This window comes from Macaca nemestrina, chromosome 14 (assembly GCF_043159975.1).
Source record: "Macaca nemestrina isolate mMacNem1 chromosome 14, mMacNem.hap1, whole genome shotgun sequence".
Classification (NCBI taxonomy): Eukaryota; Metazoa; Chordata; class Mammalia; order Primates; family Cercopithecidae; genus Macaca; species Macaca nemestrina.
Window position 1 is genome coordinate 43,263,341 of NC_092138.1, and position 24,849 is coordinate 43,288,189.

The following is a 24,849-nucleotide window of genomic DNA, read 5'->3' on the forward strand; positions in this document are numbered from 1 at the left end:
CTGTCTCTGAAAGTCCCAACTGACCCATCATTTCCTTCTTTTATTACTAAACATGCTTCTTTCCACGTGCACAACAATAAGATATTTTTCAGGGCAAAAGCAAAAATATATTAGGGGTTTCTTTCCTTCCAGATGTAGACATTTTGTTACCCGAAGAGCAACCAGAGGATGTGGAAAATGAACCTGAGCTCAGATGAGACAAAATAGAGCATGCCACTAAGGTGCATGTAAGGATAAACCCATGCAGCCCTAGAAGCAGGATTTGGCAACAGAACTGTCCCATTGAGCCAAAAAGCCAGCCAGGGCATGGAAGCTTGTTATTATGGCTTGCTCTGCGAGTAAGACCCGCAGGGAGGATGTGAAGGCTGCTTAGTGGGAAGCCTGTTTAGAATATGGGGAAGTATAAAATGAGATGGGTCTTGAAGGATTCCGAGTCTAATCAGGCTGTGGATGTTCCTAACCTTCTTAGAATCTAAAAAAAAAAAAAAAAAAAAAAAAAAAAGATACAAAGCAATTGTTTTTAATCCCCAAAGAAGATCATAGATCCCATCTTGAAATTCTGTTACATTAAATACAGGTAGTTCTTAAACACAGAAATTTTTGAACTACCCATCGGAAACTGGGTGAGAAGGAGTGCACTGGAGTGAAAGTCCAGCCAAGTGCCCATGATTAGAAATTAGCACCAGGCAGGTCGTGAGGGAACTAAGGTGAGCCACATTGACAGTTTTGGTTAAGAAAGCCTAAAACGCTAACTATCACTCTATGATCATGTTTAGCATTGTTGGCTCTTTTCTCTGTATCTTTCATTTTTGTTTCTAAACATAATTGAATTCTTTTTATCTTCACTTAATATTAGATTGAACTATGTGTGACATTTACAGTTTGACATTTTTGACTTACAAAAATGTAATTTATATAGTTCAGCCTAACAATTCTGATAATCTAATTTCTTGTGATTGTTAGAGTCCAGTATTATTTTTATGTGGTTTTGTTTCTTTTCCTCTGCTTTCACATTTAGTCATCTTTCGTATTTTAATGCCTGCTAACATTTTGGAGAAGTGAGTATTTGGTTAAATGAAAAGAAACCATTTGAAACCTGTGTTTAATGTGGGCTCTAAAGGAGATCGTTTTCCCTTCAATTTCTATTCAGGGGGCCTCTGTATAGCGCTCAGTTTTCCAGATCATTTGGCTACTGCACATATTAGGGCCAGGATGTCATGTTTGATGGCCTCAAGGCCTCTACTTCTCTTCAAGTTTTGAAAAAAGGGCAACTTGATTTTAAAAATAATCCATGTAAAAGAATTAGGGTCAGAAAGACAAATGTGTTTATAAGCTCTATTACAGAAAGTGATCCTTTCATAAACTCAATTCTCCCGAGGGTGGGGAAGGGAGTTTCCATAAAGTATTGTCCATATGCTTCCTAACATGTGGGAAAGGGAAAGAATGGCTCTTTCCTCCCCTGTTCTCTAGGAGGGGTCATGCATTCTGGAAAAAGATGCAGACTGGTACAGGCTGAAAGCGCAGCGGAGATGACACTGTTTCAAGATTCCTGCACCAGCCCCTTCGTGGTTATAGAAGTTGGATTAAATAAAAGGGTAAGGACTATCTGAATCAGAATCTAAAATAGCCAATGCCATGAGAGTTTATTTTAGTGAGAGATTTTCAGCATCTTCTCCAGATTTTAGGGGAAGAAGACATGAATGGAGGAATTAAAGACCAGATGTATTTTAACTCTTCTGTTGCACTTGGACACTAGAAAAAGCGGAGCCCAACACACATCATCAGTTTAGGAACAGCAATCAAAAGGAGTTTTGAAAATTTTTATGTAACATGGCACAAGTAATGTGTTCATAAAAATCCCAATTCTATTTTACTTCCCTGGCATATAACAGCTTTAATTTATATTAGTTTAAAAAGTCATGTTGGCATATCTCCTGAATATGAGTTTTGGTTTAAAAATTTTCATAGCTTCACAAGGAACTAAAAAAAATTAATCTTCATATGTCTCAAAATAATAATAATGCATCTTTATACTGTTCTTTATAATTACTAAAACTAGAAAAAAATAATATTTATTTTGAAACCAATAGGTGGTGCTATAAATTTCCACATTTTAATTCAAAGCAATATGTTCATTTTACTTTCCATTCCTCAGTGGCATTAGAAATATTCCTTATTATCATAGTATGATTTTTTACGGCCAAAAAAAAAAAAAAATCCTGCAGTTAGCCACTGTGATTTGTCTCTTTTCCAACAGAAAACTCACCATAACTCAGAGTGTAAGATAAAGGGAAGCTATATGATTTTTGACAGAAGAGTTTATTTATGGAAACAGACCCATATATCATTCTTTGTGGTCTCTCTTTTTCCCCATAGTTCTTCAACTAATGGGAATGCTGTGGAAGAACATAATTTAAATATTTAATTTAATATTTCATTGTATGAACTCTCCCTAGGTGTTAGATTTATATAAAAAGCCATAACCACAGTAGTGAAAGATCATGATTCTGTGTTATGGACTCCCAGAATCATGGAACACAGCTTAGAGAACCTTAGAGATCAGGCAGCTGCAGATGAGACAATTGACAAAACGAAAGCTGAAAGTGCTAGAAATAGGCACTTGATATTTGTCATCATGGGAACCAACATGTTTCTGGTATAAGAGAAGTTCTGAACGTTCAAAGACACTGACAAATGAAAATCCAGATTGTATTGCATCTTTCAAGTGTAAATAGTATTTTCATGCTAATATGTTTCCTTAATGTATATACCCTGAAGGTATACATCTAAATCCTTCCCTTCTGTTAGAAAAGCTATGGAAATCTTTTACAACTTCTCTCTGTCTTTCTCTGTGTGTGTGTGTGTGTGTGTGTGTGCATGCATGCATGTGCACACATATTATAAAACTGGTATGTTGAAGAAACATAAGAAGTTCAACGAGATCTTGTAAAAATGCCAAAAAGGACTACAGCAGCTGCAACTAGCTGCAATATCAACCCTATCATTCCTCAAACATCTGGGTGATTTCCACCTCTCTTCTTCCAGATGTTTTGGTATCTTGTGGAGATAGCCTTAAACACTTGTCAGTATTGAATGAACAGCCTCATTTCTTATTGGAAGATGTGTTTGTAGAAGACATCATAATTTGCGAACGATTACACCGTGTGCAGCAGACAGTTTCCTCCTTCCCACCGGGAGACCTTTCTAGGCTGGCTAGTTATTTCCTGCTTCCCCCAGGCTTGCTTTTCTCTGCCCTTCAGGATTCAGCTGCCTCCTCCTGGCTTAGCTGGTAGAGATTGGACTGAACCAACTGTTATCATTTTTATACTCAAAAAATATTTTATAATATTTAAGATATAAAAAAGAGGAAAACATGACTTAACAGTAGAAGTAAGTGTCTCTTAGGAGACATTAATAGAAATGTGGGGAAAGGAGTTGAGATCTTGTTCTACACTATGCTACACAAAATTCAACTGGAGCATTACATTCAAGACTGAGCACCACGTTTCAAAATGGGTTTTGACAAATTAGGGCACAACTGAATGGAAGTAGCAAGAATAATGAAGAGACATGATAAGCCATATGAAAAATGGTTTAAGGAACTGCAGACTTTTAGTTTGAATAAGAGAATATTGGTGAGGTATAGTACGGTTGGATATGATAACTGTCTCCCAGTAATTGACAAACTGTCATATGGAAAAGGCATTAAAGATATTTGATGTGATTTTAGCATACTTATCAAGGATTAATACAAAGAAGTTGCCATTTGGCATCTGATTTCACTGTCAAGATATTAGCATGAGACGTAAATAGCTTTCTTTCACTATTATAAAGTGAAATACAACACAAAATGAATCCAGCTATAAATTGAAGTGAAATAGACTTAAATAATCATGGCGTGTTTGGGCACAATAGTAAAAATGCATTTCTTAAAAATTGAACTATTCAGTAAATATTTATTGTACACCTATTATGTACCAGGTATTTTTCTAGGCACAGTAAATAAAGCAGTGGACAAAGTAAAGTTTTTGCTCTTATAGAGCTTTCATTGGTAGCTGAGGAGTATGGAGTCAATAAATAGAGGAACAAAAATATGCAATATGTCAGGAGGTGCTAAGTGCTATAAAGAAAAAAGGATAAAGTGGTGGAGTGCTATTTTGGATAGAGAAACCAATCAACACTACCTGTACATTTGAGGCAGAGGCTAATGAGAGCAGATCACAGAAAATGTTCCAGTAGAGACTGGTTAACCAATTTGGGAGGGATAAAGTATTGGCATGTATTTCTGAGCTTATCTACCCCACTGGCTTATACATTTATTTTGAGCATGGGTAAAATGAGATGAGTAATACATATTTCTACACATCTAACACTTCCTACCTGCTACACTAGGGTGGAGTGAAAAGTCTACAGGGAATTAGGCATTGGATATATTGTATGACCTTGAAAGTCCCCAATCAATGATATATAATTTGTTTCCTTTTTAAGCATTCACTCTCTTCCTTCTCTTTTCTCAATTCTACATCTTCCCTTTCTTCTCTAAGCCCTGGACAAGTGAGTATTAGTTTGATTTTTTTACCATTGCAAATATGTAAGACCTTCAGTGGTACGGTTGACAAAAAGAAGCGTAAGGAAGATAAGGTTGCACAGAAAATCATCTAATCCCTCTAGTCTCAGTTACTTTAAATGCAGGACTCCCTTCCTGATACTTCTTATAAAAATAGGAAAGGTAATTCAGCTTTTTTGCAGGGGAACACAACTTGTTTAATTAGGATTAGATTCAGCTGCATGGAAATAAAATCTAAATAACTGTGGCTTAAAAACTAAAGGTTTCATTCTCTTGTAAAAATCTCAGAAGTTGGAGATGCAGTGCAGATAAGGCAGTAGTATAAAATCCTCAGAGATCCAGCATCCTTTGAAGATTTCATCACACCTAGAGTGAGGCTTTCTTGTCTATATGGTCCTAGGAGTTGCTGGAGGGCCAGTCAACCATATGAATTTGAACTTAGAAAATGAGCACTAATATCTCAATTACTTTCATCTGCTTTATATGTAAGCATTTCCATTTAGTAAATGAATTTGGATGTTAAAAAATATGGTGAATACTAACCTCTTTAACAGACAAGAATTATGAGACAAAGAGAAGTTAAGTACCTTGCTTGAGACCCTAGAATTAGCTATTGACAGGGAAAAAGGAAAATTTAAAGCTCCTGATCACATCTGTCCCATTTTCACTGTTAGGATAGTGAGTATCTTCTCCAAATCACATGTAACAGTGAATATCGAAGAGCTGAGAAATACCACACCATTGAATCTACCCACCAGACTATGCACACCTTTAGTGTTCAGTATGGTGAAGAATATTAGAAAATAGTGATAGACCCCATCTGTAGCAACATCACACTGTTTTGAAACAACTTGACACCAGGACAACAAGAGAAAGTATAGGAGATGCTGTTCCTGGGATCATAAGGATAATACCAGTGTACCTTTAAGGAAGTGTCATTCAGTTACTGCACCAATTTGTTCTGAAACATCCTTCTTTTGCCCTTCTTTTATTTCCTTTTTCAAAGAATTTTCAAAGATGTTTGGAGTAAATATGGCCCATTAGTTATAGCAGCCATGAAGATGTAGGACAATTGATTTGGTAAGATCATATGGGAATTGCTTCTTTAATATCAAACCTATTAGAGAAAATCAAGGCTTTGCCTTTATATAATATCCAAGTAATGCAAGCCATTAAAATACAGCCTCCATGAAAGCTGGGCAAAATGGTTTCAAATAAGGGTTGAATATGTCTGAAACAGAGAAATTTGACACAATCAGTTCCTATTTTGTGTATAGTTGAACTGATTGAATTACTATTTCTGCCTAGAACCACAGAAGCTCAAGAGACTCAGGGGCCTAAACCACAAACAATGGCTCTTTTGTCTAAGAGGAACCCGTGGTGGAGCTATTACACACAAACTTGTGTGATTTCAACCTAGAGCAGAATAATTAAGAATTCGGCTTCAGTCCAGAGCAGCTTATGCATCTGCCTACAAGCACTCAGCCCAAACCTTGAAATAAGAATAGAACATACTACCACACACGAAAGTAGGGAAAACGTTTTTCCTTTTCTCAATTATTTAAAAGCGACAATTAATTGTACCTGTGGTTTGCTCCATCTCAGTTTTGAGACATATAAAGGAACCAATTCCTCACATTTCTGGGAGAATGGTGTGAAAGTCATTGAAACTGGCATGATACAGAGCATCGCCACATTGGGATCTACTGGGGAAACCAGACAGTGGAAGGTGATCCCCAGATGACACTGTTGGAGCAATTCCCTCCATGGGGCTGCACATCTAGATTTTGCTGCTGCCAGGAAGAAAGCAGGCACTTCATTAGCTGTAGTTCAGAATTAAAATGTGGAGAAGCAGAATGTGTTCTGCAACATGGCAATGACGTAAAAATGTTCAGAGTGAGATGTTGAGTTTTGTTTGGTGTGTGTGTTATGTGTGTATATGGCAGAATAGTTTGCAATATTAGGTATTCATGCTTCTGAACAACAGCATGTGCTCCTCTAAGCACAATTTCCACCATGGGCCCAGCAGGTTTAGACACAATTCATGGGAAAAGCCCACTTGATGTGTGTCAAGAGAATAAGAAAATGACAGTTTGTCCAGAAAGTCTTTGTCTGCAATTAAGATAGACATGTAGCTGGTTGATTAAATGATATTGAATGATATTTTGTAGAAGGTGAAGAAAAACGTTGTAACATTTTAATAGATTCAGGTATGCTTTGAATGTAGTAGGCATTTAATATTTATTCACTTAGTATATACAGACCATATATGCACATTTAAATATACAATTATTGTACTGCTCAAGAATAATATTTATTTTCCTATTAACATCTATCTAGAAGAAGAAATATTTAAGTCATATAGTAGAGCCTGTCATTGATCAGGATTAGCAACTAATGAGGCCCATGAATCTGCCTCATTTTGTTCTTCATTATTGCTGTTTATACAGTTTGTATTCAAATTCAAAGACCAGGTTCCTAATGAGTGGTTAAAGCCTACGATGGTGTAATGATGCGGTTGGTTTGGGGGATTATATAGCAACAACCTGGATAGCTAGAGTGACCCAAACTAAGCAAAGAACATTTTCATGTGTCACTGCATTTCATTGTATGACATGATTCTACCACAATATTTTATAGATATAGTGACATGATGCAGTAACAGAAAAAGAATAGTTATTCTGCAAGACGTATCTTGTCTGTTGAATGGACATGTAAACTGAAGATCCTGTAAGTATTCTTAGAGCCATGGACCTGCTATAATATTAAGGAGTAAAGAAAAATGAGGCAGAACGCATGTTTTCTATTCTCTTACTTTTGATTCTCAGATAAATCAGTGTTGGTGCCCTGAAATGGTGGCAGCAGAATCATAAGTTTATTTAAGTTGTAATTATGGAATCTGAAAGCTGGAAGGAAACTTGGAGGTTTCCGGTCGACTTTCCTTAAGTTGAGATCCTAAGACGAGAAACTCAGGACCTGGAAAATTTACCCTTTGTTATCTCCGGAAACTAGAGTCTGAAATCCAAGCCACAATTCCTACGACTTTTGTCTCCTTTATCCGCCCCATTGACTCATTAAGGCCAAATATATGTTATTAAGTAAAAACAAAGTTTATGTGTGTTTTTGCTATCTAGATAATTTATTAAACCTCCAAACTTAACTTCCATCTACTTCCAAACTCCCCAGTGCCACCCAATTCTCTCTGGTTACCAGAAATTTTAATTTTTGTCCATGGCTGAAAATTCTTCCTTCTACAAACATTATAGCAGTCTTAATTTTTCTGGAAATTACGTAAGAATATAGAGGAACCCCAAAGAAAGGGGCATTTCTAAAGTTATTCTTAAAATTTTGATTGGCTCCATGAAGATTATGTAGTGTGTAGACAAAAGCCACTTCTGATTTGTATCCCCTTTTATTCACTTGACTGCTTCTCCAGAATCCATTATGTTAGAGGAGACTCACCCACACCAAAGAGTCCTGGCCACACTGAGGTAGAGAAGAAGGCTATGAGGCCCTGTGAACCAGATGCACAGTGCTGTGGAATTGGATATAAGCAATGAGGGCTCGCAATGCAATGCAACAACAGGACTCATGATGTGTTACAGTGGTTGGTGATGCAGTATTACCCTATGGCTTCTAAATGTGCAATGAGAAGCCACCAGCTCCTTATGTATCTAATGAGTAAATCTCACACACACACACACACACACACACACACACACACACACACACACGAGTTTTTATTTATTGTAAACTGGTTAGGTTCTTCAAGCACACAGAAAAAATCGAGTCCTAGAAGTATTCAATTTGCAATTTGCTTCTTATTTATTGCCAAAGTGAGCACAAAACCAACAATAATGAAATGGTAGAGCTCTGCTATCCTGCTTTGAGAGTTGCTTTTTTGCACAAGAAGCATTTTCCAGAGTTGTTTTGTATAGGTCCTTAGACACCACTTCAGTGTTAATGGTTCTGAGATGTGGGGGTTTACACTGAAGTAGACTAAACGTCCATGTATTTTGCTTAATATTGAAAAAGATCTTGTGTATATTTAACTAGAGGGTTGCATTAGTGTTCAGAGTGCATACTTTTATTTTCTTCACATCTCAATGTATTCTAATGCTTGTTGGGGGGGCACCCTTTAGACCCTGTGTCACCTGGGAGGGGCTGCCTGGTGAGATTTTCACATGGCATAATTCTGGCAGTACCTCTGGGGATTCCACCATGCTGACCCAAGCCTGGTCTCAGAGTTTTCAAAAGGTCTCCAATTTTATAAATGCACTTTCAATTAAAGATAGTCATTCTCCAGCAGTTAACTAAGGAAGATTTTATTTTGTCATTCCCTGCTTGGAACAACTGAATAGCTCAGTTTCAGTGTGGGAACAGGAGGAAATAAAATAATGCAGTAAGGGCTTGTGAGGGCACATCTGCCACTAGAACTGAAGACTGGACAGTCCCCATATAGGCAAATTCTGTTAAGGCAAGGCTATGATCACATGAAATCAAGCAATACTGTTATATTAAAGAATACAAATAAAGAGACATAAAGAGACTTCTCCAGAGAATATTTTGTTGGAAAATGTAAATAGATAGGTAAAAAATAAGTATAAGTCTTGCAAAATTTTAAGTTTGATTGTCTGGGAATTTGTCACATGATAAAGCCTAACACAGAATTCTAGATATTATTCTAAAAATATACCGAGTTTACAGTTTTATTTGCTTTTTTTATACTTAAATGGGGTAATAATACTTATTTATAAAATTCTGAAAGTGAGACATGCCTTAAAGAATTGACAGAGATTTCAGAGGATAATTGCAAGGGCTACATGTAAAAGTTCCAGTTTGGCTGAAAGGTCATTGGTTGAGAATTGCATCTTTATGCTGCATCTTTATAGCATTTATAACTATCTAGTATATTGTTCCTATATATCTATATTATATATAGATATCTTCACATATGCACCTTATAAGTATATTTTTGCTTAAAAAGGCTCAGTAAATAACTCTAATTTCAAACCCTTAGTATACAAAGTGATACACAATTTCACCAGAATTTCAGAATAAAAAAGGCTCAGAAGATGTTTTTGGAATTAGAATAATCTTTGAAGGAAATTCCCAAGTTTATCATAACCAATAGGAATAAAAACTGCCCTAGCTAGAGAGAGATTCAACTCTCTGGTAGATTAGCTAGTGGGCTAAATCGCTAGTAAATTAATTTTATATTCCCTAATAATTAGCTTTGTTAATCTTGTGCCATCAGAGACTTTCTATTCATGGAATCACAAACAGCATTTGTTGCTGAAAAATACTAACACTAGTGAAACCTAACCCAGAAATAGACCCTATTAAAATATGGCTAATTGAGTTTCATGTCAAGGCTAAGTAAAAAATACGGTAAAATAAAATAAAGCCAAAATAAAATAAAACCAAGGTGGTGGAATGTGTGGGAGGGCATGGCAGGGTATGAGATGTTTAATTTTCTGGAATAACATCCTGTATCTCTTCCACGTCCTAAATGGCCACTGTGGAAAGCAATGTCGTAGACCCACCATTAACATACTGCGTTGCTGTCTCTCACATCTGATTTTGTCCCCAAATCACCCAGTGAAATCAGCACAGCTGGCAGGATTTTTTTTTTTTCAGAGTCTCATCCTGTCACCCAGGCTGGAGTGTAATGGCACCATCTCAGCTCACTGCAATCTCTGCCTTCCGGGTTGAAACGATTCCCCTGCCTCAGCCTCCTGAGTAGCTGGGATTACAGGCACCCGCCACCACACCCAGCTAATTTTTGTATTTTTAGTGGAGAAGTGTTTCACCATGTTGGCCAGGCTGGTATCGAACTCCTGACCTCATGATCCACCCACCTTGGCCTCCCAAAGTGCTGGGATTACAGGTGTGAGCCACCACGCCCAGCCTGGCAGCTGGTTTTGATTGAGAACTATGGTGTTAAAAGCAATAGTAGCAGCCGGCTGCTGCCAGTAGTGAACTACCTTTTCCTGTAGAATGGAGAGCTAATTATTTGTCTTGAGATTTCTTCCTCTCTTCAAAGGAAATCTGTTTGATTCCTCCAAAGTTGTCAAGCATAAAAGAGCCCTGCCCCTAAATTGAGATTGTCTTTTTTCATTTTCCTCATGTTTTCTGAGATTTTCACTGTTGTTACTCTGGTCTGCATATCCTGTTTTTCTGCTTCTACTCAGACACGCCAATTAAAGAAAGATATGGTTTATTAAAAAAATATGGTTCTAGTATTGACTGTAAAGAGAGCTCTTAAACAGGCCTGAACTCTTCATTGGGATTAGCTGAATGTAGTAAGTAAATCCCATGTTGAATGGTGACCTTGTAAATTCTCCAACAAAGCAGAGCTGTACTGAACTTTGTAGCAGCCTAAGTGAAACAAACCTGCTTCTTCCCTTGGGTCTTACCAGTCCTGGGGCAGGCTATGTAATGGGCAAGATACCCACTGCAAGAGGCTATAAGAATGGTCTAATGTATTCATTTCCAAAATGTGGTGCCTAGACCAGCAGCTTCAGTGTCATTTGTTAGAAATGCACATTCTGAAGCCCCTGACAAATCTGGGCGCTCAGCACACTGTGTTTTAGCAAGTGCTTCAGGTGTTTCTGATGCATGCTAGCACTGGAGAACCACTAATCTAGTGCATAACAGGCTTTCTGTTGACACCTGTTGAAGTAAGCATAGTTTAACTTCACTTTAGGGGAAAGACAGCATTCTGAATTGTAAGAAAAGTTGGATGGGCAGATAAGTCAATGGGGAAAACCACTCTTATATTTTGACTGTATAAGGACAGCCTGATACTTAGATATTTTTCCTTCTCTTTATTTTTCTTCCCTACCACACCCCCGTCACACACACACACACACACACACACACCCCAGTTTGTAGATACTGTAGATACTGTACATTCTTTCCATAATTAGTTGTTACTATACATTAGCCACCATTGCAGAAATTCAGAATACTGTAATGAACAAAATACACTAAGCCCCTGATGTCATTCTGCTTATAATCTCATAGGGGAGAACTTTGAGCCCATAAGCAAGTGAATGCATGCGGTGCTAATAATGGGGCAGGGAGTGTAGGGAGTGACAGGGTAGGGATGGGGTGCTATTTTGGATAAAGTGGGTAGGGAAGTATACGTAGCTCTTGAGTTCCAGCTCATATCTTCTTAGCTCTTATTTCATACTTCCCTGCAGCAGTCAGATTCACATGGGCATCAACTAATGACATTTCAATTTAGTTACTTTGCATCTCCAGTCTAACAGCACCTCAGTTTAGTTGTACTTCGCATCTCTAGTCTGCACAGGGGATTCTCTGCCCTTCTGAGGATTATCCCTCGTAGTCATCTTGGTACATGCACATGCTCACTTGTTCAAGGAGGGTAACATGGCGTGGGGCAACCCTTGACCAATTGGAGATGAGGGGCTGGTGGATAGATGCTCCTTTTTTTCTCATCTGGGAAGATAATTCTGGGGAGCATTCTACATGATTCTTGAAGGGAGCCACCTAGACTGAACTCTGGTTACCTACAACATTGGTCAGATTTCATAATGTACCTTGATTTAGGTTTTTCTACTTCATCCCTGACTTATTTCCCTGGGATCAAGTCCCTCCCAAACCACTTGAATTCAAGCATTTTCTTTGCCTGTGCTACTGTCCGGGCCAGGACAGTAGCCATCCCCAGTTTGGTTGAGACATCAGAGACATGGGGAAGTCATGCACATAGCTTGAGGAAGAGTGTTCCAGACAAGAACAAATGCTGTGAGACAGGAATATGCTTGGCATGCTGAGGGATGAGTGTGCAGGCTGGTGTAGCTTGTGTGGAGTAAGCATGGGGGAAGAATGAACATGGCAGGGGATACGGTGCAAGAGGAAGCAGGATGCTGCTCGTGCGAGGCTTGAAAGGCCATCAGAGAGATTCTGGCTTTTCCTCTGAGTGAAATGGAAAGACAGTGGAGTATATTGGGCATTGGAGGGGCATGAATCTGAAAGATGGTTTTGAAGGATCACCCTGGCTCCTTTAGGAGAGCAAGGGTAAAATCAGCAAAACTATTCAGGAGGTTTTTGTAGTAATTCTGGCAACTTGGACTATGCTGGTAGCAGTGAAGGTGATGAGCTGAGAGAACTAACCCTTGAATTGGATATGGAGTGAAAGAGAGGAATTAAGGATGTATCTAAAATTTTTTTCCATTCATTCTAAATAATTGAAATGAATGGGGTTGCCAATGAAATTATTGATGAGAGAATTCCTTAGCAAAATACATGAAACCTGATTTTAAGAAAAGAAAACCAAAACATGTTGATTTGTATTCTGGTTTATCAATAACAGTCTAACAGTTATGACCACTGGAGAGTTAGGTATTATTCTTATTCTATAAACTAAACAAGTACATTGCCCAGAATAGTGGAAATTAAACAAGCCACCATCTTTTCTGAAGACATAGCAGACATCAGCATGATAGAAGCAAGTTTTAAAATAATATAGTATATAGTTTCAATAATATTTATAATAACCACTTATTACATCAACCACTCTTCACGAATTATTATAGTTAATCCTTAAAACAATCTGAAAGTTAGATATATTTATTCTAATTTTATAGATTATAAAATTGGCAAATACTGTAGCTAAGTAACTTCTCTAGTCCCACTGCCTTAAAAAGAACAGATCTGAGATTCAAGCCCACATCTTCCTGACTCAACTAGTATTTCCTACTGACCACCAGATCTCCTTGTCTTCTTCCTATCTTTATCATAACGGCCTTCCAAACCTTAACTGCTCAACTTCTGCCAGCTTAGGTGAGACTGACAGTTTCTTTCTGTCATGGTTTTAACATAGAAATTTATTTCTGTCTCCTGTAATAGTGAAATGCAAGAATTCCATAGATTCACAGTAATGAAACTTTGACTCTTTCTGTCTTGTTGCTGTGGTAGTTTGTTGTTGTTGTTGTTGTTGTTGTTTTGTTTTGTTTTGTTTTGAGACAGAGTCTCAGTCTGTTGCCCAGGCTAGAGTGCAGTGATGTGATCCCAGCTCACTTCAGCCTCAAGTGATCCTCAAGCAATCCTCCCATCTCAGCCTCCCAAATAGCTGGGACCACAGGTGCCTGCAACCACTCCTGGCTAATTTTTGCATTTTTGGTAGAAAGGGGTTTCTCCATGTTACCCACTCTGGTCTTGAACTCCTGAGCTCCAGCGATCCACCTGCCTCAGCCTCACAAAGTGCTAAGATTATAGGCGTGAGCCACCGTGCCTGGCCGGTAGTTTTTCTTTAACCACATTTTTTCCACCTTCTCTGCAATAGGACTTTGACCAGGCTTAGTAGATATATTCAGCATCAGGTGCAAAACTATTCTACCCTAAATATGCCACTATAGGTGATTATACCAAATTGGTTTTCTTTCACCTTTTCACTCATCCCTTCATCACCTACCTCTATACTCTTCTAAGATTGTTTTCTCTTTCTTCATTTCAATGCATCTTTCTCTCAAAGACCTGAATACTAATGGTAAAATCATTTTTGGGGACAAATGCAAATGGCTCTAAAATGGAGCAAAATATACCAGCTGACATGGTGTAGAGACTGTTTTTGACTCAACTTCCTCCCTTTCTTTCCTAGTATTTGCAATGTGCGTCAATTTCCCGCATTGGGAAATTGAGGTGAGTCACAGAGTGTCTCAACTAATGGGTCAAGGTAACCCCCTGCATTTGCATCCCATTCAGAAGGCTGGGAGTGAGTCCAGCAAAACCTCTAGTCAAAGAAGTTCTGAGGGCAGGCTGGATACTAAGAGCTGCCCACTATAGTCAAGAAGAAGAACCCAAACTAGTCAGAAAGCAGGACCAAGTTCAGGCATAAAGAATGTAGTGAGCTTGTAAATAGGAGAATGTGTAATGAGGCTATGAGCCAGAGTGGTCAGAAACACATGAAGTGTAGGTGTAAGGTAGGTTAGGACAAGTGGTTCAGACTAAGATTGTGTCTGATCAGAGGGTATTGGAAACCTGTTTTGATGAGATGCCAGCTGCTTGGTACAAGCATAGATTTAATGGATTAAAAGCCTGGAAACCAGACCTTGTTCTTAAGTAGGTGATTTCAGGAACTATAGGATAATAGCTTAATTGTTCATCATCCAATTAGCCAAGATCAGCTCTGACAGCTAATTCTGTGTAAATATCTTCACCCTGTTGATCCATTCATTCCTGCGTTGCCATCAGCATTTTCAAACATGCATCCAGCCTGTTTTGTGTCGAGTACTCTATTGGGGAGCAGAACTGGAACTAGAAAGATGAACCGGCATCATCCATATTCCCAAGTTTTTAGTTTTCTTTGGAAATAGATTTAAAGCAACAAATGAATAGAAATAATATGATTTCATAAATGCATTGGTGAGAGCAGGTATAAGACTCAGTGGAAACATAGAGATAGTACTATGCTCCTAAATCAGAGATGGTTTCACAGAGAAGGCTGTGCTTGAGTTGATTTTGAGGTATTAGTTGAAATTTGTTGAGCAGACAGAGGGGAGAGGAGGAGTGATGTAGGAGCAGGTTTCTAGGCAGAGAGAACACCTGCAACTGAGAAATGGTCAAGCATTGCATGCTCAGGAGACTTCAAAGAAGTTGAAATCTCTATAGTCAAGTATCCCTGGTGAGTGGGGTATTAGTCAAAGGTGAGGCTGCATAAGTTAGGAAAAGGCCTGATCTTAGGAATTGTGACTCTGTTAGGTACATGAAAGTGTGTCATTTGGTAATTGTCCCATGAATTGAATGTTTGAGGAGTCTTCTAGGGGCAGTCATGGCCTTTTTTTTTTTTTTTTTTTTTTTTTTTTTTTTTTTTTTGAGACAGAGCCTCACTCTGTTGCCCAAGCTGGAGTGCAGTGATATGATCTCGGCTCACTGCAACCTCTCATGTCTCAGTCTCCCAGGTAGCTGGGACTACAGGCACGTGCCACCATGCCTGGCAAATTTTTGTATTATTATTATTACTATTATTTTGAGATGGAGTCTCACTCTGTTACCCAGGCTGGAGTGCAGTGGCACGATCTTGCCTCACTGCAACCTCTGCCTCCCGGGTTCAAGTGATTCTCCTGCCACCACGCCCGGCTAATTTTTGTATTTTTAGTAGAGATGGGGTTTTACCATGTTGACCAGGCTGGTCTCGAACCCCTGACCTCAGGTGATCCACCGCCTTGGTCTCTCAAAGTGCTGGAATTACAGGTGTGAGCCACCAGGCCAGGCCTAATTTTTGAATTTTTAGTAGAGACAGGGTTTCACCATGTTAGCCAGGCTGGTCTCAAACTTCTAGCCTAAAGCTATCCACCCACCTTGGCCTCCCAAAGTGCTAGGATTACAGGCATGAACCACTGAGCCTGGCCAGTCATGGAATTTGAGCTGTCCTTTGTAGTATGTAAAAAGCCATTACTAGGTGGAGCTGCAGGGACAAGAGGATCTTGAAGAGGCATTACAAATACTCACAAGGAAAAGCAGAGGATTCCCACTTCCTCCCAGGAGTTTAGAATATTCTAGGACAAACAATTCTAAACCACTTGAGCAATAGTGTTTCTTCTCTTAGGGTCTGTTTGAGCCTATATTGTTCAAAAGCACCATTATTCATATATTTTTATTTAAATAAATAATTTTCTGATAATTTAAATAATTCATTTCTTTTTTGCAAGACCCCAGCATTTTGGTTGGAAAGATCTGTCTTAAAGAAAACCCATGTATTTTTTCAGTGCTAATTTTTGACTAGTCAGAAAAATTACTTCTGTCTCTAAAAAGAGCTTTTTCTCTGGACATGGATCAAAAAGTCTCTGCCTGAAGTACCCAGGATGTACTGTAATTTCTGGTTGTATTCGTTAAGTATTTTTTTTACGCTGAAAGTGTTAGGTGTGTTTACCTCCATTTTCCTTAGAGGAGTGTAAATATCACTCCCAATTCTTTCAAGGTTGGCTTTAATTGAAGAAGAAAGTAAAACAACATTCACTGGGGAGTGGTTGAGTGACTATATTCCTATAAATAATATGTGCTTAAGAGTATGGTCCTTTGAATTCTCTAAGGGAAAGTACTGCCTGTAGCACTGATGCCTGAGATGAAAGATCATTTAGGCAGAGACAGCATCTGTACGTCCTTCTGTTGCCAATGCCTCGTACTGCTCCTTATTCCTGGCTATATCACAGTGCTGGCCACTCCTGAGTGTGAAGGAAAATTGCAGGAGATGGAGAATGACTCTGTGATGGTTAACCCAGTGCTTACCAAACTTGCTCGATCGTAACAGTCGTCTGGGGCTTTAATGATCCAGATTCTGAGTTCCATCCCAGACCCCTGGATAGGTTAGAATCTCCATGGCAAAGAGCCTGAGAATCTCTATAAAAAGCAAGTATCTCAATGACTTTTAACATCAGGCAAGTTTGAGGGAAACAGGCTTATTGTATCTTCACTCTATATAAGGTATAAAGTCCTAGAGGTAAGTGGGGGAAGATACATCAAAGTTCAAATACAGAAACAACATTTGTAGTTGAAAATTCACTATAGTTCCCTCCTATAACTCAGAGTGTGGTCCAAGGACCAGCAGCATCTGCCTCACCTAGGAGCTTGTTAGAAATGCAGAGGTCCACCTCACACCGACCGAATCATAATCTTAACTTTAACCAATCCCCAGTGATTTCTGCACATTCAAATTTGAGAAGCATTGATCTAGAGCAAGGGTCAGCAAAGTATGCCCAAAGGGGCAAATCTGGCCTGTCTTGTAAACAAAGTTTTATTGGAATATAGTCTCATCCATTTATTCATATATTGTCCATGGCTGCTTTTATGCCACAAGAGAAGAACTGAGTCAATACGGCCCATGGAGCCTCAAATATTTACTATCTCACTCTCTATAGAATAAGTTTTCAACCTCTTATCTAGAGTATATGGAATGCTAAAGAGTTTACGGATAATACTATATAATAATAATTACAAAACGATTTATATCAAACATAACTTTTTATTCAATCTTACAAATTCCATTTTTCACCCTGTTCATTGTCCCTAAGTATGAGGTGTGAGTGCTCATTGCGATGAGATATTATTGCTTTACCATGTATGACTATGTGACAAGTATCTCAAACACTTTAATCAATCCCCACCAGCCAGTGAAATCTAATTCATAACATGGCATTTAGACCTTTCCTGTATCTGGACTCAACTTCCAACCTCTTCTCCCATAAATCTCTCTGGCACATCACGCCTCTTGTCAAAGCATATTTCTGGTCTTTCTAGAAGGTACACAGTTGCCTCTATCTAAAGATTACCATATTCTTGCTGTTCAAAATCCAGTCAAATAATTCTTTATCCATAAAGGGATCCCATTTCTCTCCTATGATGTTTGATGCTAATGTTGGACTCTCTTGTGCAATGGCTATTTTGTGCCTACCTTATCTCCTCCAGTAAAGTAGAATGTTTTAACAGGTGAGATTTTATTTGGAGAGTTTTGTAATTTCAAATGAGCCAAATCTCTCTTTTTATATAGATATATAGAGAGAGTCTGGGCCATAAAAACTCCAGGTGACTGTTATGATCGAGCAAGTTTGGTAACTACTTTTCCTCCTTGATTCTCACATTCCATTCACATGAGGCTGAATGAGATCTGGCCTCGTGTGAGTGGGATGTGACAGCTAAGGGAAGAAAGTCCCAGGAGCCAGGTTAAATAGACAGGAGTAGGCCAGGCGTGGTGGCTCATGCCTATAATCCCAGCAATTTGGGAGGCTGAGGTGGGTGGATTACCTGAGGTCAGGAGTTCAAGACCAGCCTGGCCAACATAGCGAAACCCTGTCTCTACAAAAATACAAAAATTTGCCAGGTGTGATGGCACATGTCTGTAATCCCAGCTGCTCAGGAGGCTGAGGCAGGAGAATTGCTTGAGTCTGGGAGATAGAGGTTTCAGTGAGCCGAGATCATGCCACTGCACTCCAGCCTGGCAGACAGGGTGAGACTCTGTCTCAAAAAATATATAATTATAATAATAATAATAATAATAATAATAATAATAGACAGGAGTACTCCTTAAGGCAACTAGAGCAGACATTGCTTGTGTTTGTCCATATCCTTGCAGATAACTCCAGGTAATCCTAAAGATACATGGGACAGGATATGGCGAATAAATACTCCAGTTTTCTTAACCCCTTGGTGGGACAATTCTTTTTTTTTTTTTCCTTTCTTTTTTTTGAAACGGAGTCTTGCTCTGTCGCCAGGCTGGAGTGCAGTGGCACGATCTCAGCTCACTGCAACCTCTGCCTCCCAGTTCAAGCGATTTCCCTACCTCAACCTCCCGGGTAGCTGGGATTACAGGCACGCACTACCACGCCTGGCTAATTTTTTGTACTTTAGTAGAGACGAGGTTTCACCATGTTCGCCGAGATGGTCTCAATCTCCTGACCTCTTGATCCGCCTGCCTCGGCCTCCCAAAGTACTGGAATTACAGGCATGAGCCACCACACCTGGCCGATGGGACAATTCTGAGCAGTGTTTCATACAGTCTCTCACAGAGACCCCAGCAGGATGGAACCCAGTGGCCCAGAGCTGTAATCCACTCATTAAAGACCACGTGTTGTTTGCCCTCCATTTCCTGTCTTGCTCCCAACTTCCTCACAGTATTGCTTGGGATCAGTTTTCCAATAAACTGCTTTCACCTACATCCTTGTCTTAAGATGTACTTTCAGGATAACACTAACTGTGGGAGGCAACCTCTAAGACGGCCTCCAGTGATCTCCACTTCCTGGTATGCATGCTCTAGTATAATCCCTTCCCCTTGAATATAAACATGACTTGGTGATTTGCGTCCAGTGAACAGAATATGGCAGAAGTAAAGATATGTCACTTCTAACCTTAGGTTATAAAAAGACAGTGGCTTCAGTCTCGGAACACTCTCTCATGATCTTTGGAATCGTTCACCCTGAGGGAAGGTAGCTGCTCTGTTGTTAGGTAGCTCTGTGGAGAAGCTCAGATAAGTGAGCTTAGAAGCCAACCTCCTGAGGCTGCTTAGAAGTGGATCCTTTCCCCACTTAGCCTTGAGATGACCACACTTCAGCCAACACATTAATTGCAGCCTCATGACTGAGCCAGAATCACTCACATAAGCTGCTCCTGGATTCCTGCCCCACAATAACCGTGAAAAAAAAAATCCACTGTTTTCAGATCCTAAGCTATTGTTTATGGCACTAGATAACGAGTATATAAACTAAGCCAATTGCATGAATCTGCATTATTGGGGTTTCCCTTGGGAGACTGTTTCCCTAACTCTTTTGACCAGATTAGTCCTCGTGCTTTGTGTGTCCAGAGCACCCTGTAAGTTTTCCTTAGCAGTTAGTACTCTTGTGTTCTCTTGTTTGAAATTTACCTTCCTGACTAGACTATGAGAACTGCTTCCATCCTTTTCACTGTTTATTCCCAGTGCCTCTAAGAATTATCTATTAAACAAGGAAAGGCATTAGTCAAGTTGATTTTGCCTGTAGTTAGTAAAAATTCAACCATTTGTTTAACTAATAAAAAGTCTGAAAATGGATCTTCAGGTCCACCTGAATCTTAAAGCACAAATGATTTATCGGAATTCTGTCATTCTCTCCCTCTATCATTCTTTGTCTTTTTCTCTGTTACTTCGCCTTTCTCTTCCTCCTGTCTCTCGCCTTCCATCCTGTAGATATGCCCTGCTTTATCAGTCTCATTTCCAAGCAGACCCTTTTAAGATAAATGATTGCTGGCATATCAGACTGAAATCTTCACAGGTGAACAAATCTGGCAGAAATAAAGCATCCTAGAAATTTAGAAAATGTCCCGGGATTAAATCATTCTGGATTAACCTGGGCTGTAAGGCTACCTGTGGGCTAATCACTATGGCCAGGGGAATGTAATACACAAACTGTCCAGGCATAGGTCCAAGATCTAGTTCTGGAGTATGAAGAATGGGCTGCCTACCCAACCCATACAGATTGAATAGGTAACTTCCTAAAAGAAAATCAAGGTGGTGTTACCAGAAGAAGGAGAAGAGTAATGCATGCTAGGTAGAAAACAAAACAAATGTAGAAAACAAACAAAAAATGAAACAAAAACAACAAGATAGCTCCATACAGTGGGGATCAGAGATATAATTGAGAAGATCCAAGATCATAGTTAGAAGAAAGACAATAGTGTTAGTCAAATATGGAGGGCAAGATGCTAAAAAAACAATTGGAGCAATTGTAGAGAAGAGAAGAGAGTTGTAAGTTTTATCATGACTTAAGATTACATACAGAAAGAATGTGTCAGGATCCTTCCCTATATCTCACCCCTACCCCTCTCTTGCCCTACACATGCATTCTTGGGCTTAATGTACACCGCAGGAGGAATACTAAAGGAACTGATCAGGAATAGTGAAAAAGGGCTATTTAGATGTAGATTTTCTGTGTGTGGGGGGGTATAAGGTGGCTTTCCCCACAACCTACCCATTCACAATACCCACATGGATAGTCCCTGCTGTTATCTCTGAAAATTGACAATGCAATAATTTATTTTCAATTTCTCTCTAAAGCAACTAATTTAAACCGTAAGTGTCATGGAATCATACCGGTAAATCTGGACACACCCTAACACTAGATGCAAAACAAAATTTGCAGAATAGACATTTGGGTGTCTATATGTCAGCAACTCTTCCAGGGCCTACGAAAAGGCATTAATTTGAAGAGTTATTCAATTTGGGATTAGCAGATGTTGAGCATCTGCATGCTATTCACAACTCTATTATCCTGAACATAATTTACTTGTGTTACTTCATCTGAGAATCATCACCCTGACAAGGCAGTTGCAGAGTAAAGATGGTGGACACCACTCGCAAGACAGTATGATGGCCTTTTTAGTATGCCCTGAAACAATGGAAATAATGCGAGCCAATTTGTACTTCTTGTATTTCTGCATAATACTTTTAGAATGCAGTTCAACTCTCTCTCCTTGCAGAAATGCTGATTCTCATCCTTTTCTCAATGATGTTTTCTTCAGTCTCTTCCTTGATCCAATCTAACATAGGTTTTCCAATCACAACACTGCTGACATTTTGGACTGGGATCTTTGTTCTAGTGCCTGTCCAATAGGACAGCTCTAACTCATTGTTCCTCTCGTATTCATAATTGAAGACATATAAAATAAATTTTCTTCTTTCCCCAAATCTCTTCCTCTTCCTTTTTTCCTTTTGCCTCAGTTATAGGTGACACTCCCATTTCATTCTTCCAAACTAGAAATCTTTGGGTTATCTTTTATCCTCCTGATAATATACTTTCAGGGGCAGATTCAGCTTTTGTGGAATCTAAAACTTATACAATTTGACAGAGCTTCTTTAAAAAGATTACAAGTTTGTAAATTAGGTATGGGGACTTGGAAGGGGGTCAAGCAGATGAATGAACTTAAAGCCTAAGGTTTATTAGTTTCATGATTAATCCTCCTTCCTCCGTGTTTATTAAAACATTACTTACTAAGGCAAAGCATTTTTATTAAGTGAAAAGATCAATAGCCTTTCATCAAAATAGGGGAAATTTTTATCTAGTAAAAAACAACTTTTACACAATGCCTACCTTTTGTCAGGGCCAATATGCATTTTTTTCTCATTTAATTTTCCTTACCACCTGTAAGGAAGGAATTAATATACTTTTGTGAAGAGCATGACCTCAGAGGCTAAACAGCCTCAATCATCTGATTTATGGTTCTAGCATTTACCATGTGATTACACAAATCACTTAGCCAGTTGGAGTGTTGGTTTCCTCATCTATGAAATGGAGATAAAATAGAGAACCTACATCATTGAGTGGCTGTAAGGATTAAATTAGTTACTATGTACTATGTACAAAGCACTTAAAACAATGCCCAGAAAGTAAGGACTACATTATGTTAGCTACTATTATTTTGCTATTAAGAAAACCAAGGCTCTGAAATTAAACAACCCATGTCATACACTTAAGACTTGGGGCAAAATCGGAAAGTAAACATAAAAGCTCAGGCTTTTCTCTCCACACTAGATCTGAAGAGCAGCCTTTCTGGGTTTTGGTAAGGAAAATATATGTTACTACTAGTTCAATTTCTTTGCAAATTCCTATGCTAACATGAAGAGATTAGACTGTGAGGGGAAATAAAAAACTAAAAACTAAATGTTAGTAGGTTTGTTTTTAATAAAAATGGTTTGGATTTAGGTATAAATTTAACAGGAGAAGTGCAAAAGTTATACTTAGAAAACCATAAAATCTTCTTCCTGAAAACATTTAAGAAGACCTAAATAAATGAAAAGACATCCTATGTTCATTAATTGGAATACTTAAATTGTTAAGATGACAATAATCCCCAAATTGGGCTACAGATTCAATGCAATCTCTATCAAAATGCTTGGTGTCTTCTTTACAGAAATTGGCAAACTGATTCTAAACTTCATGTAGATATAGAAGAAATCCAGAATAGTCAAAACAATCTTGAAAGAGAATAAAGTCAAAAGACTCACATTTGTCAATTTCAAAACTTACTACAAATCTACATTAATCTTGACTGTTTGGTACTGACATAAGGAAAAGCATACAAATCAATAGGATAGAATTAGAAGTCCATGAATAAACCCTTACAGAAAAATTCCCTGTCCAGTCCTACTCTAACATATGGTTCCAAAGCTCAGTAACCTAACCAGAGATGTCCCATATAGCTGGGATACCAGCTGTGTCCCTATGTGGAACAGGGCCATCTTGTATGTACTTTTCATGCTTCTCTGCCTCACTTTTTTCTCACTTTGGCTGCCCTGATTCAAATATTTTAATTCTCCATAAAATATTAGCGCTTAAGCTTTGCTTTAGTTTTATATTTCCTAGAAAAACTGAGCTAAGACAAGGAGTACCAGTGCTTATCCAGCAGTTAATAAGAAAGTATTTTAGTTGCAATTTTCTTGTTGTTTGTAGGTGAGGTTTTTTGAGAGATGGGGATGGTAGGGTTTAGAAACCAGACCCTCTCACTTATCATGTGTGCTTCCTCCTTCTTCTGGTGATTGAAACATCTCACAGGGATTTCTGCTCCACTGTTTATCCAAAATGACAATTCTGAATTCTGTGATCTTTTTCATGTATTTTTACTGGGAGGAATAGTGTTAGTTATTTTATGGAGTTAAGAAAATCACTGTAGTTAATTCAGCAAACATTTTATGCAACCTATAGTGCAACTAGCCCTTATGATTAGATAAAATATGGTTTCTGTCTTCTTGGAAATCTCAGTAAAGAGGTGAAAATGGACAGATATACTTAAATCCAAATTGACTGAAGCATTTCCTACTAGATGAACAAGTACAAAGGAAAGGGAATCTGGAAGAGAGATTAATCCCAATTGGCAGAAAAAAAAAGCAATGATTTGTAGAGTAGTTGGTAATTGATCAGGTTTTGCAGTGTATGTACAAATGCAAAAGGTAAGAGTGGTAGAGATGGGCGATATAGGCATAGAATAAATAGAGGTAAGCAGACAAGAAACTGCAGAGTGAATTTAAGGAAAGGAACATAGAGTTTATGTGTGAGTGGGTTGTGAGGGGTTTAGATTAGATACAGTGAGTGACAATTAGAAATAGCCAACATCTAGATCATAGAGAGTTGTGAATATGTTGAGTGGTTCTATGCAAACCTAACCCCAAAAGCCCAAGGAAGCTGAGAGGCCAAAGAAAGAGGCTGACAAATTCAGTTTCTCAGAAAGAAACATTGAATAGGAACTTAGCAACAGAAGTCATGTCTATGTCTCTGGCAGTGGCAAGACAAGATGGAAGATCCCCATGGCATTACCATCCAGGCCAAGGAATGTGTAGGACAATCATAGGGAAAGGCAAGAATGCTGTGTGAATCTGCCTAAAGGCAGGATTTGTAGTTAAGTGTATTTTGACCTAAGGGCAGAATTTACAGTAAATACATGCCCTTACACAAGGAATCAAAAAACAGTAGACAGAATAGAAATCTTAGAGGCATTTTCTGAACTGGGGTTCATCAGAAGACGACATGACAGATTTGTATCCAACATGGAGTTGCTTTAGCCTCCACAGACTGCCAGGCTGGGGATTTTAGAATTAATGTAGGTGAATTTGGAAGATATTGAGATGCTTAAATAAAAACGTGATATAATAATGTCTGTACTTTATAAAGATGACTTTGCATATGTTAAGAATTGATGAGGGAACAGTTTGCAGGTGAGAACAATGACGATCCTAACACAGCATTTCAGATGTTGCTGATTTACTGCAGTAGCAGTGGAAGCGCCAAAGTGTAAATTTA